At 34.0% G+C, this 10,347-nt stretch overlaps 1 long non-coding RNA gene across 1 annotated transcript; it reads left to right on the forward strand.

Annotated features, from left to right (window-relative positions):
• Positions 1 to 33: 33 nt before the first annotated feature.
• On the forward strand, positions 34 to 10,070 carry LOC123549478 (uncharacterized). Its single transcript, XR_008368850.1, has 3 exons — positions 34 to 345; positions 6,982 to 7,104; positions 8,583 to 10,070. It is a non-coding gene; the product is annotated as an uncharacterized LOC123549478 (long non-coding RNA).
• The last annotated feature ends 277 nt before the right edge of the window (positions 10,071 to 10,347 follow it).

The following is a 10,347-nucleotide window of genomic DNA, read 5'->3' on the forward strand; positions in this document are numbered from 1 at the left end:
CGACGCGTCCATTTCATAACACGCTAAGATTAGGGGTGTCAGCTTGGTTAATGCATCATTTCTTATTTAAGTTCTAATCAGCGGTTGTAGGCGTTTATAATAACAAACATTTCGTAAGCTTTATACAAATGTTAAAAAGTTTTATTAATCCATTCATTTTAATAGTCGGTAGATACTACAATATTTAAGAATGTAGCGACTGATCACCCGCCACCCCGTGTACAAATAATGAAAGCATCCAATTCAAAACGCGAGGTTTTTGTGTAGTGTGTATAACCAACTACGGCTGCAGAATATACAGTCTCTGGTGTTTATGGAAAGGATTGTTTACCTAGAGGCAGCTTGGTAAGAAAAAGCATTTATCATAAAATATATTAAATCACAGTGTATCCCTGTTTCTCGTATTCTCAGGGTGTGTCGCGCCATGAGATTTTTGGCCCAAATGCGGCGTTACTCATTCGAGAAAAACCCGTTTAAAGTTACGTCACAAAAATGAGTGGATTTTCAAAACGTTTTCGCGTCAATTAATGCATTTTATCAATTAACACTATATTATTGGGACGATAAATGAATGAAGAGACAAACGTCATTTACCAAGCAGGTATTGTAACAGTTCCGTGTTTTGACATTTCGTTTCATTATCAAATAATTTACAATTTATCGCCCTTTGTATCAACACTCCATTTGTAAACATGAAAGGTCGTGTGAAAGGAAATTTTTAAACAGTAATTTGACGATTGATTTAAAAGGGATAATGAATGTCATTGAGCGATTTACTGGTAAGTAGTAATATTTACACAATATGTTGAGTTTTGAAATATTAATTAAATCCATATTGACCGTTTTGTCCTTCGAAAATATCCCGGAATTGCATCTGGGCTTTAATTCTAGCTAAAAATATTCAGTTCAGAGATGTTTAATTGCTGGTTAACGGATCTCTGATGGTAATGGGAAATAATCAGAAAATTAAAACAGCGCCCAGTTAAATTTATTCACCCAGAACACCCGCAGTTTTTCAAAAAAGGAAATCACCCCCTCCCGGAAACATTTTACCCCCCTTCTCCATTCCACAACTGGGTACCTCAATCACCCCCATTCCCATCAACTTCCTCCAAATATCTCCCTTCTTTTTCCCACCCATTGTCATACGAAATACCCCCTTTCCCCTCAGCTTGAGAACTGTTTTCCAAAACTACATTTATAAACTAAATTTACACCCCCTCTCCCCCCTCCTCCGTTCCTTTAAACTGTAAATTACCCCCCTTCCTATATCCTCCAAATAATAGAGGGGGGGGGGGGGGGCATTCATGAAGTTTACTTTTTTAAAACAACAGTTTTCACTCTTATTTCTGATCAGGGGGTGTCAGTATGAAAGACCAGTATGTCAAAAGTCACAGCCTTATCCATATTTATGTAGTGACTTACAGGACAGTTGTCAGTTGAATAAATTATTTCTTATTCATGTCAAACTCACTTCAATTAAAAAGTATAAAGAATAGCTGTTTGTTTTTATTTTGTACAAAACAGATGCTCAATAGCTTTTCAGGTAATTTTTGCATTCAGTTCACTTGGCCATGATTGTTGATTCCTCACCACTACATAATGTTTCTTTACAAGTTACAAACAACTTCTACACATTAAATGAATATTTTTTAAACTTTAAAGACATTTTTGTTAAGAAAGTCATGCTTTTGATTGAAACATATTACACTCATAGTATAAATCTTTGTGTTCTGTGTCCTGAGGTAACTAGCTAGGCCATCTTTATCTCACATTTCAGCTTTTTTTAAAGTATTTTTAATTTACAGATCAACTATTGATGAACTACTGAAAACATCTGGCATATTGCTATGCCCTTTAAACAAAAAAGGAATTCTCAAGGCATGCCTACATACCAAAATGTTGGAAGAGTTTGGGGGGTTTGTAATTTTCTGCATTTTTGCAGTTTTTCTATTCAAGAAAGATAAATACATCGTAAGAATATATACAAAAATAAATTCCTCTAAAATAAGTACAAGTAGATTTATCTAAGTTAAATAAATCTTAAAATATCATACACATAAATTACCTGATTGTATCAATAGCATTTTTTAAAGAAATCATTACTAGTCTAATAATTCATTTAACAAACATATCTAGCATAAAAAGAGGAGAGTGGGGAAATATGCATAATGATTGAATATCATCATTCATGTATTTTCCTAAGAAACTGTTGCAGTATTTGAGTATTCATTTAGTTAGACTGAATGAATTAATTCTTTAAGTGTATGTCTACTAGTATGTCCCGAAGATTAGCTAGTTTTTTGTATTCTTGAAAATTATGAGATTGATTGATTTGGGTGGATGGATACTTAGTAGTCATGCTTTTATGTAGATTACACAAAAAAGAAAACTTTTATTTTTAAAAAATGCTTCACAGTATTCTATTCTGTAACTTTCTACTTAAAGGTACTAATACTAATGTATTTTTGTTTTGCAGAATGACTGAAGGAAGAAAATATTTCCAGCCAGAAAAATAAATTTTTTTATGAATTTGTGAATGGAAATGAAACCCAAGGAACTAATATATTTGCTTACCATCCAGTTGAAAGTATGCCAATGGAATAAAGTGCAACTGTCAAAGAAGTGCACAAAATAAGGTCATGTTTTCTGCAAAAGTTCACCAAGCTGATTCAAACTACAAATGGGAGTCAAGAAAAAAGTAAAACTAACTGAACTGCCACAGTTCAACTGTGAGAAATGTTTGGTAAAAGTATGTTTTGTTGTCAAAACAGCAGTGAAGTGGTTAGAGTAAACTGTCTTCATTGTTTAAGCAATACAGATTTTTTTTAAAAAACATACTCCATGCATAATATATCTTGAGTGCTCTTTTTTTTTTAAATAATCATACATTTCAAGAAATTTGACAATAAATGCTAACTTTAATTTTATAAAAAAAATAGTGCATTGTTGCCATGGTATTAAACATTAATCTGACTATAAATTATTTTAAAAAAATCTTTCAAGTTTTTATGTTCCATTTGTTAAAAAAAATAATGTAAGGTCATATTCTTTTCAAAGTAGTAACTGCAAATCAACAAAACATTAAGTTATCTTTGAATCTGCCTTAAACTAGCAAGAGTTGTGTCGTGTGTATCAGAAAATTATGTATATCCCAAACAGTGTCACATCAATTACATGAAATGAGGTTTCTTACTTTGAATATGAAATTTAGACAGCTTTCAATGTATATATTATTTTGAAAAACACTTTAACATATTCAGTTAATTTTAAGAACTTGATAGAAATGGGACTTTTGGTAAGAAAATACATCATGGTTGCTATGGTAACGAGTCACTGACAGTGTGACATCTGTACTACTACTTTAAGCAAAATCAGTTTTAATATTTCTAATGATTATATCTTTTTGCCTGATATTCTGTCTAACAAAGAAATATGTCAGTGTGTCAAGTGTTCTAACAACAAGGTTAATTTGTCATAGTTTTGTCATGTTTTCTAACCCGAATCCAGTAATCTATTTTTTACGAAAGAAAGCCATATTAAGATTTTTGCAAAAAAACTGTTATCTTAAACTCTGTACACTGAAAAATGTTGACGGTATATTAACTTCACTTTCTTTATGTAAATTTCGGCTGGATTTATCAAGGAACTATTTAAATTGGATTTAACAAATGTGTTCCATGGAAACGATTTTAAGGGGAAAATAATATGTGCTTATATAAAAAAAATGAAACAGAAAAAATAAATTTAAATTTAAATGTATGTTATGTTTGATATTTCATTATGTATTTTATTTTCATATTATTTTAAGAAGGAGTCTGAATAAAGATATTCTGCCTCTATTTTGATACAGTTAGACGAAAATATGGTGTCCGAAAGGCGGTAATTTCTCCATAACAACGGCTGATTTCTGTTGTCTAATAGCAGATTTTTACTTGGAACATGACAATCTGTCAGATTACCTGAAAACCCCATTTTCGACCAAAATCGCATTTGGGCCAAAAATCTCATGGCCTGACACAGGGTTTCTCATATTCTCGTTTTTTGCCTTCAGGTTGTCAAATAATTTATAATGTTTGTTATTTTGCACGGGTCCAGTGTATATATATTTTTTTTATATAAAAAATCCCTTTTTTCACACAATTAACCTTTTATATGTTAGTCAAATGAAAAAAATCCGATCACAGTATCATATATTTTATTTATACATGATATATATGATACTGTGACCGGATTTTTTGTCATCGATATTTTTTTCATTTGACTAACATAGATCTATATAAAGTATATTTGTGTGAAAAAACTCAGATTTTTTTTATATTAAACAAAAAAAATATACGCTGGACCCGTGCCTGTGTTCTAGACAGGAATGGTACAAAACTGACAAACTGAAAATTTCAAGTGATTTGAATGCATATTGACGAAACTATCAGCATTTTACTCAATTTTCAAATAAATCCTTATTTTTTTCTGGTGGTGTTAGCAAATTTGCCATAAATTAGATTGATTATGCAATTAATTGTAATATTTCTTGATGTATTTACTACAGAATATATCTTTTTATAACACAATGGTAATTTTAATGTTTTAATTTCTACAACTTAATTATTTGTCCACGGGAATACGAGAAACTCTTGGTCCATTTCTGCGGGTGAGGATATCAAATACAGAAACAAAATAATTAAATGGGATAATTTCAGTAACATTTTATGACTCCATCTGAAAGACAAGTAAATTTTCTACAAAACAGCACCCAAATGCTGTTTATGAAATGGTTAATCTGTTACTGGGAATAAAAACAACCCCTTAGGCCCCCGAGAATATGAGAAAACAGGATAAAGATATTTAGGCTGGGACTAGCTTGGATGTGACTTGGGGAGAGTATTCCAGAAGCGGATAGCAAGTAGTAGGGAAGAAAGAGTTGAGATGGTGCTGTGTTTGAGACTGGGGTATGAGGAAATTAAGGTTTCTAGTGTAACAGTCTCAGGAAAAATGTGCAGCCTCGACCGGGATTCGAACTACGGACCTTCGGCTTACCGTGCCAACGCTCTATTAATTGAGCTATCGAGGCGACCCGATACAAGAACCGCTACACACTTTCCCTCTTATTCAAGACATTGACACTCCTGGCCAGTGTCTGCCGCAGACTGTTAACCGAATTCAGATGCACACCCCAGTCAAACTGTTTCGCCCCGCATGGGCTCCAAGGGTGAGAATCCCGGACGAGCCCCCAGATGTAACAGTCTCGGGAAAAATGTGCAGCCTCGACTGGGATTCGAACCTCGGACCTTCGGCTTACCGTGCCAACGCTCTATTAGTATTAATTGAGCTACCGAGGCCACCCGATACGAGAACCGCTAAAGTAGTATGGGTCAGGTGATCATGATCAACATAAACTAGCTGGTGTATTTTATAAAGGAATATTACTATTTATTTAATATCCTCCATAGACCCTTTTTTTGATATAATGTTTTCTAGTGTAGTTCTCATAATATCCGAGTAACTACAATGGGGGGTGTAACTGTTTTAAGTTATGTAACCTATTCAGTTACTTTTTCAACATAATTCAAGCAATTTATAACCGGTATTAGTTATAAAATGTATATATATAGTTAACTCAGGTAAGTTATTCAAAAAGGTCTTTTTGCTGTTCTCACAAAGTGACCTTTAAAGTAAAATTAGTAGCAAACTGTGGTTAATCCAATTCTCTTTTAGTCTGATCACGACCTGATAAGCATAATGGGATGTTGGTTAAGAGTTTTATAGCTTTAAAACTTTTGCGTAAAACTTATTCAGCCTTGCATAAAAAAATTTACTGCATAGTTGGAAAGATAAAAGTTCAATGATTCAGGAAATAATTGCATTTTTAAATTAGTCTCATTCAAAATGAGGAATTGGCACAGGAGAGCTTTGTAATGTTCTAAAATAACTGAAACAAGTTATGAAAGTATAAGCAATAACTCAAATGGGTTATGAACTGCGATAACTTGAATACATCCCTGACTGAACTAAGGCAGCAATAAATGAATGAACACATTAGAATGCGATACAGGCTGTATTTTTCAATTGATCTCGATGAAATATGGTCAGAATGATTGCCTAGAGGAAACCTAGATCGAGTTTGAATATGGGTCATCTGGGGTCAAAAAGTAGGTCACTTGATCAAATCAAAGAAAAACCTGTGTATTCAAAGGAGGCAATATTTTTCAATTTTATTTTATCGTCATGAAATTTGGTCAAAATGATTGCCTTGATGAAATCTAGATAAAGTTCGAAAATGGGTCATCTGGGGTCAGAAAGTAGGTCACTAGGTCAAATCAAGGAAGAACTTTGTGTATGCATTAGAGGCTGTATTTTTCAATTGATCTCCTTAAAATATGGTCAGAATGATAGCCTTGATGAAATCTAGGTTGAGTTTGAATATGGGTCATCTGGGGTCAAAAAGTAGGTCACTGGATCAAATCAAAGAAAAACCTTGTGTATGCAAAGGAGGCAGTATTTTTCAGTTCTATTTTGTCTTCATGAACTTTGGTCAGAATGATTGCCTTGATGAAATCTAGATCGAGTTCGAAAATGGGTCATCTGTAGGTCAGATCAAAGAAAAACTTTGTGTATGCATTAGAGGCTGTATTTTTTAATTGATGTTAATGAAATTTGGTCAGAATGATTGCCTTGATCACATCTAGGTCAAGTTTGAATATGGGTTATCTTGGGTCAAAAAGTAGGTCACTAGGTCATATCAAAGAAAATACTTGTTTAAACTCAGGAGAGCACATTTTTGGTCCAATCCTAATGAAAATTGGCCAGAATATTTGTTTCCGTGAAATCACTAGGTTAAACATGTTTACACTGTTATGGTGTGTTTCTCAGGTGAGCGACCTAGGGTCATCTTGGCCCTCTTGTTTAAAGAACCTGTTTGCACGATTTAATTGAAAACCTGGTTTTCCTAGAATTGCCACGATTTTTGTTTTATTATTTCAGGTATGACATGTTGCAAAGCATTCTGTTTGATTAACAGATAATAGATACTGCAGACACTAAGCAAATTATACTTACCTAGCAGTTGCAGTATTCCAGCCATGGAGTCATAATCTTAGAATAAAGGTAAATTTGTCTCTGACACCTTCAAAATAACATTAAAAAATGCTGTCTTGTGAAAGTTTTATTTTAATATAGACATTTTGAAACTCCTGACAAGCATTCAGCTGACAGTAACCGCATTAGTGTCCTGAAGTCACTCAGATACTTAGGCCACATTTAAAATTGTTTGCTGTCTCCCGACCCTACTTTTTAAAGTTGGGTAGGTACATGTAGGTAGGCAATTTTTTAAATATTTTTTTTGGTGTTGGGATTATACGTTTACCAGTGTATATATATGATTGTTTCTTACAGAATATTTCTTCTGAAAAAAATAAGACAAATCTTTATATGTAGTATAAAAGGATGAAATCAAATAGTACAATTTAAACTTTCTTACTTTAATGTTGTTTTGCTTACATGTACTTGAAAAATATGCGGCACTTGTCATATCGCAACTTAAAGAAAAAATTTTGACCAGCATTGTCCAATAAAAACTTTTGGGGCGCAGCATTTTAAGTGGGTAGGTAGGGAGACAGCAAACAAACATATTTTTAACTTTGGCCTTAACTACAGAATTGAATGTTGACTGCTACTCTTAAGATTGCAGATTTATCTTTAAACAGTAAATAGGCTCAATTTAGCAAAGTACAGGAAAAAGTACTTGGTAGACAGGTAGTCTTCAACTTCAGTTATGCCAAGTAGGTAGAGGAGAGGCCTATAAATGTTCAAGGCACTGTGCATTGTTTGATTCACTTTTTGCAGTAATCTTCTCGAAAATAAATTGACCACAGAGACTTATAAATGGCAGATATTGTAGCTGAACACCTCCAGATTTTTAGCTTACCAGAGCACGAAGTGCTCAAGGTGAGCTTTTGTGATCGCCCTGTGTCTGTCGTCCGTCGTCCGTGACACTCTGGAGGTCACAGTTTTGGTCCAATCTTAATGAAACTTGGTCAGAATGTTACCCGAAAAAAACTTGGACGAGTTCAATATTGGGTCATCTGGAGTTAAAAACTAGGTCACCAGGTCAAATGGAAGAAAAAATTTGTTAACACTCTACTAGTCTCTAGAGGCCACATTTATGACCCTATCTTTGTGAAACTTGGTCAGAATGTTTATCTTGATGACCTCTAGGCCAAGTTCGGATCTGGGTCATGTTTGGTCAAAAACTAGGTCACCCAGTCAAATCAAATGAAAAGCTTGTTAACACTCTAGAGGCCACAAGAGCCTAAGGTTAGCAGTGATTTAAATATCATATAACATGACAGTTCATGATAATTTGAAATTAATCAGAAACATTCTGAAAATAAACGAGAAATTTTAGAATAGAATCTTCGATATATGACCATTTTGTGTCGATTCGCCGTAAAACCCAACTCACTCACTCACCCACTCACTCTTTTTGAGGATCGCCGTGAAGATCGCAATGAAAACAAAAATCCTAAGTAAAAATCTTTGTGTTTTTAGCTTTTTATGTTTACTTTATGCTTTATTTCTTTCAGGTCTCGGTGTTTAGGTGAATCTGAGGAAAGTCCAAAATATTGCAACTGTTCCAGTTGTTAAAATTGTAAGCAAAGACGTATGCTGGCTTTAACACATCAACAAGACAACAAAACACTCATTTCATATGCTGGCTCCAGTGATGTTAATTCAGCTGCAGATACTTCTGTTCTCAAATATGTATCGACAGTACCTGTGTCAGATGTACTGGCAAACATGTTATATCTTCATTTTTGTCGAGCCCGCTTGCGGAAGCAAAGATAGATGTCCAAATGGCTGTTCTGTGTATGTGCGTGTGTGCGTCCGTCCGTCCGTCAGGATTTGTTTGTCCGGACCATAACTTTGATATGCGTGGAGCAATCTCGTTTATATTTGGCATGAATGTTAACCTCAGTGAGACGGAGTGTCATGCGCAAACTGCAGGTTCCTATCTCAAAGGTCAAGGTCACACTTGGAGGTCAAAGGTTAAATTCAATAATGACTGTCCGGAGCATTAATTTTCTTCTTCATGCATGGAGGGATTTTGATGTAACTTGGCACAAATGTTCACAACCATGTGACAGAGTGTCATGCACAAGAACCAGGACCCTAGGTCTAACTATAAGGTCAAGGTCAAACTTAGAGATCAAAGTTCCTGAGCATTTCTTTTTCATGCATAGAGGAATTTTGATGTAACTTGGCACAATTGTTCACCATCATGAGATGGAGTGTCATGTGCAAGAACCTAGAATTACTTCCCTTTGTTGTTACTATAAATAGCTTATATTGAACTTTTTTATTACTGGTCGTAGGGAAAAATCAAGACCACTTTTCTGTAGTACAATATGCATGTTACATCCAATTTTGAGGTGTATTTAGACCTATCTCTACTGGTATGGATTTTTGTGTGGACTTAGATTTTTTTAAAGATTTACTTCCCTTTGTTGTTACTATGAATACAGGTAACGTATTTTGTAACTTTTTGCAATCATTTTTTATTTGGCATAAATGTTTGCCTTAATGAGACAGGGTGTCATGTGCAACTCCTAGTCCTTTTGACAGCTGGCGGGCTTGACATGTTGACCGTGGGCATCTAGTGTTAAAACTTTCCTATAAACTGACTCTAGTACAACCAAGTACTGTATGATAAGAATGTGTTATGGCAGATCTCGCCTCATAAACATTCATATTCATATAGACAAACACACCAAGAACAGGAGTCTGCAGCAAACCTGCTTTATAAATGAAGGGACATTAGTGACTGGATTCCTTTCCCTTATTCAGACTGTCCTTTGATCTTTATAGATAAATCTGTTTTAGTTGGACATTCATTTCTTTTGTGGTTTTGCAACTTGACATTTTAGTTCTTTCTTAGAGTTAATGCTTTTACTTTTGAAAATATGAAAACAATATTATTTTAATGTGATTTTTGCATATAATGTATGTTTGTTTGATGAAATGTTTATCTTTGAAATTTATTTGTAAGTTAAAGAATATATATGTTGATTTTTGTGACAGTTGTCATGGAAAGGTGTTAAAGTACCCAGGTACTTGTAGTTTTAACGCTAGTTATGATCAAATTAAGTAACATCCGCGGATTTTTTTTTTTTTTTTTTTTTTTTTTTTTTTTTTTTTTTTTTAATTTTTTACCCTGTAAAATTTGGGCGCCAAGGCCATACAGCGTTATACCGAGGACCGCGGTATATCGAGTAGCGTTATAACGGGTTTCGAGTGTATCTTTAAACAACTCATGAACTGCCAAATGGATCTTCATCAAAAGAAAAATAC

Source organism: Mercenaria mercenaria, unplaced genomic scaffold (assembly GCF_021730395.1).
Source record: "Mercenaria mercenaria strain notata unplaced genomic scaffold, MADL_Memer_1 contig_1360, whole genome shotgun sequence".
Taxonomy (NCBI): domain Eukaryota; kingdom Metazoa; phylum Mollusca; class Bivalvia; order Venerida; family Veneridae; genus Mercenaria; species Mercenaria mercenaria.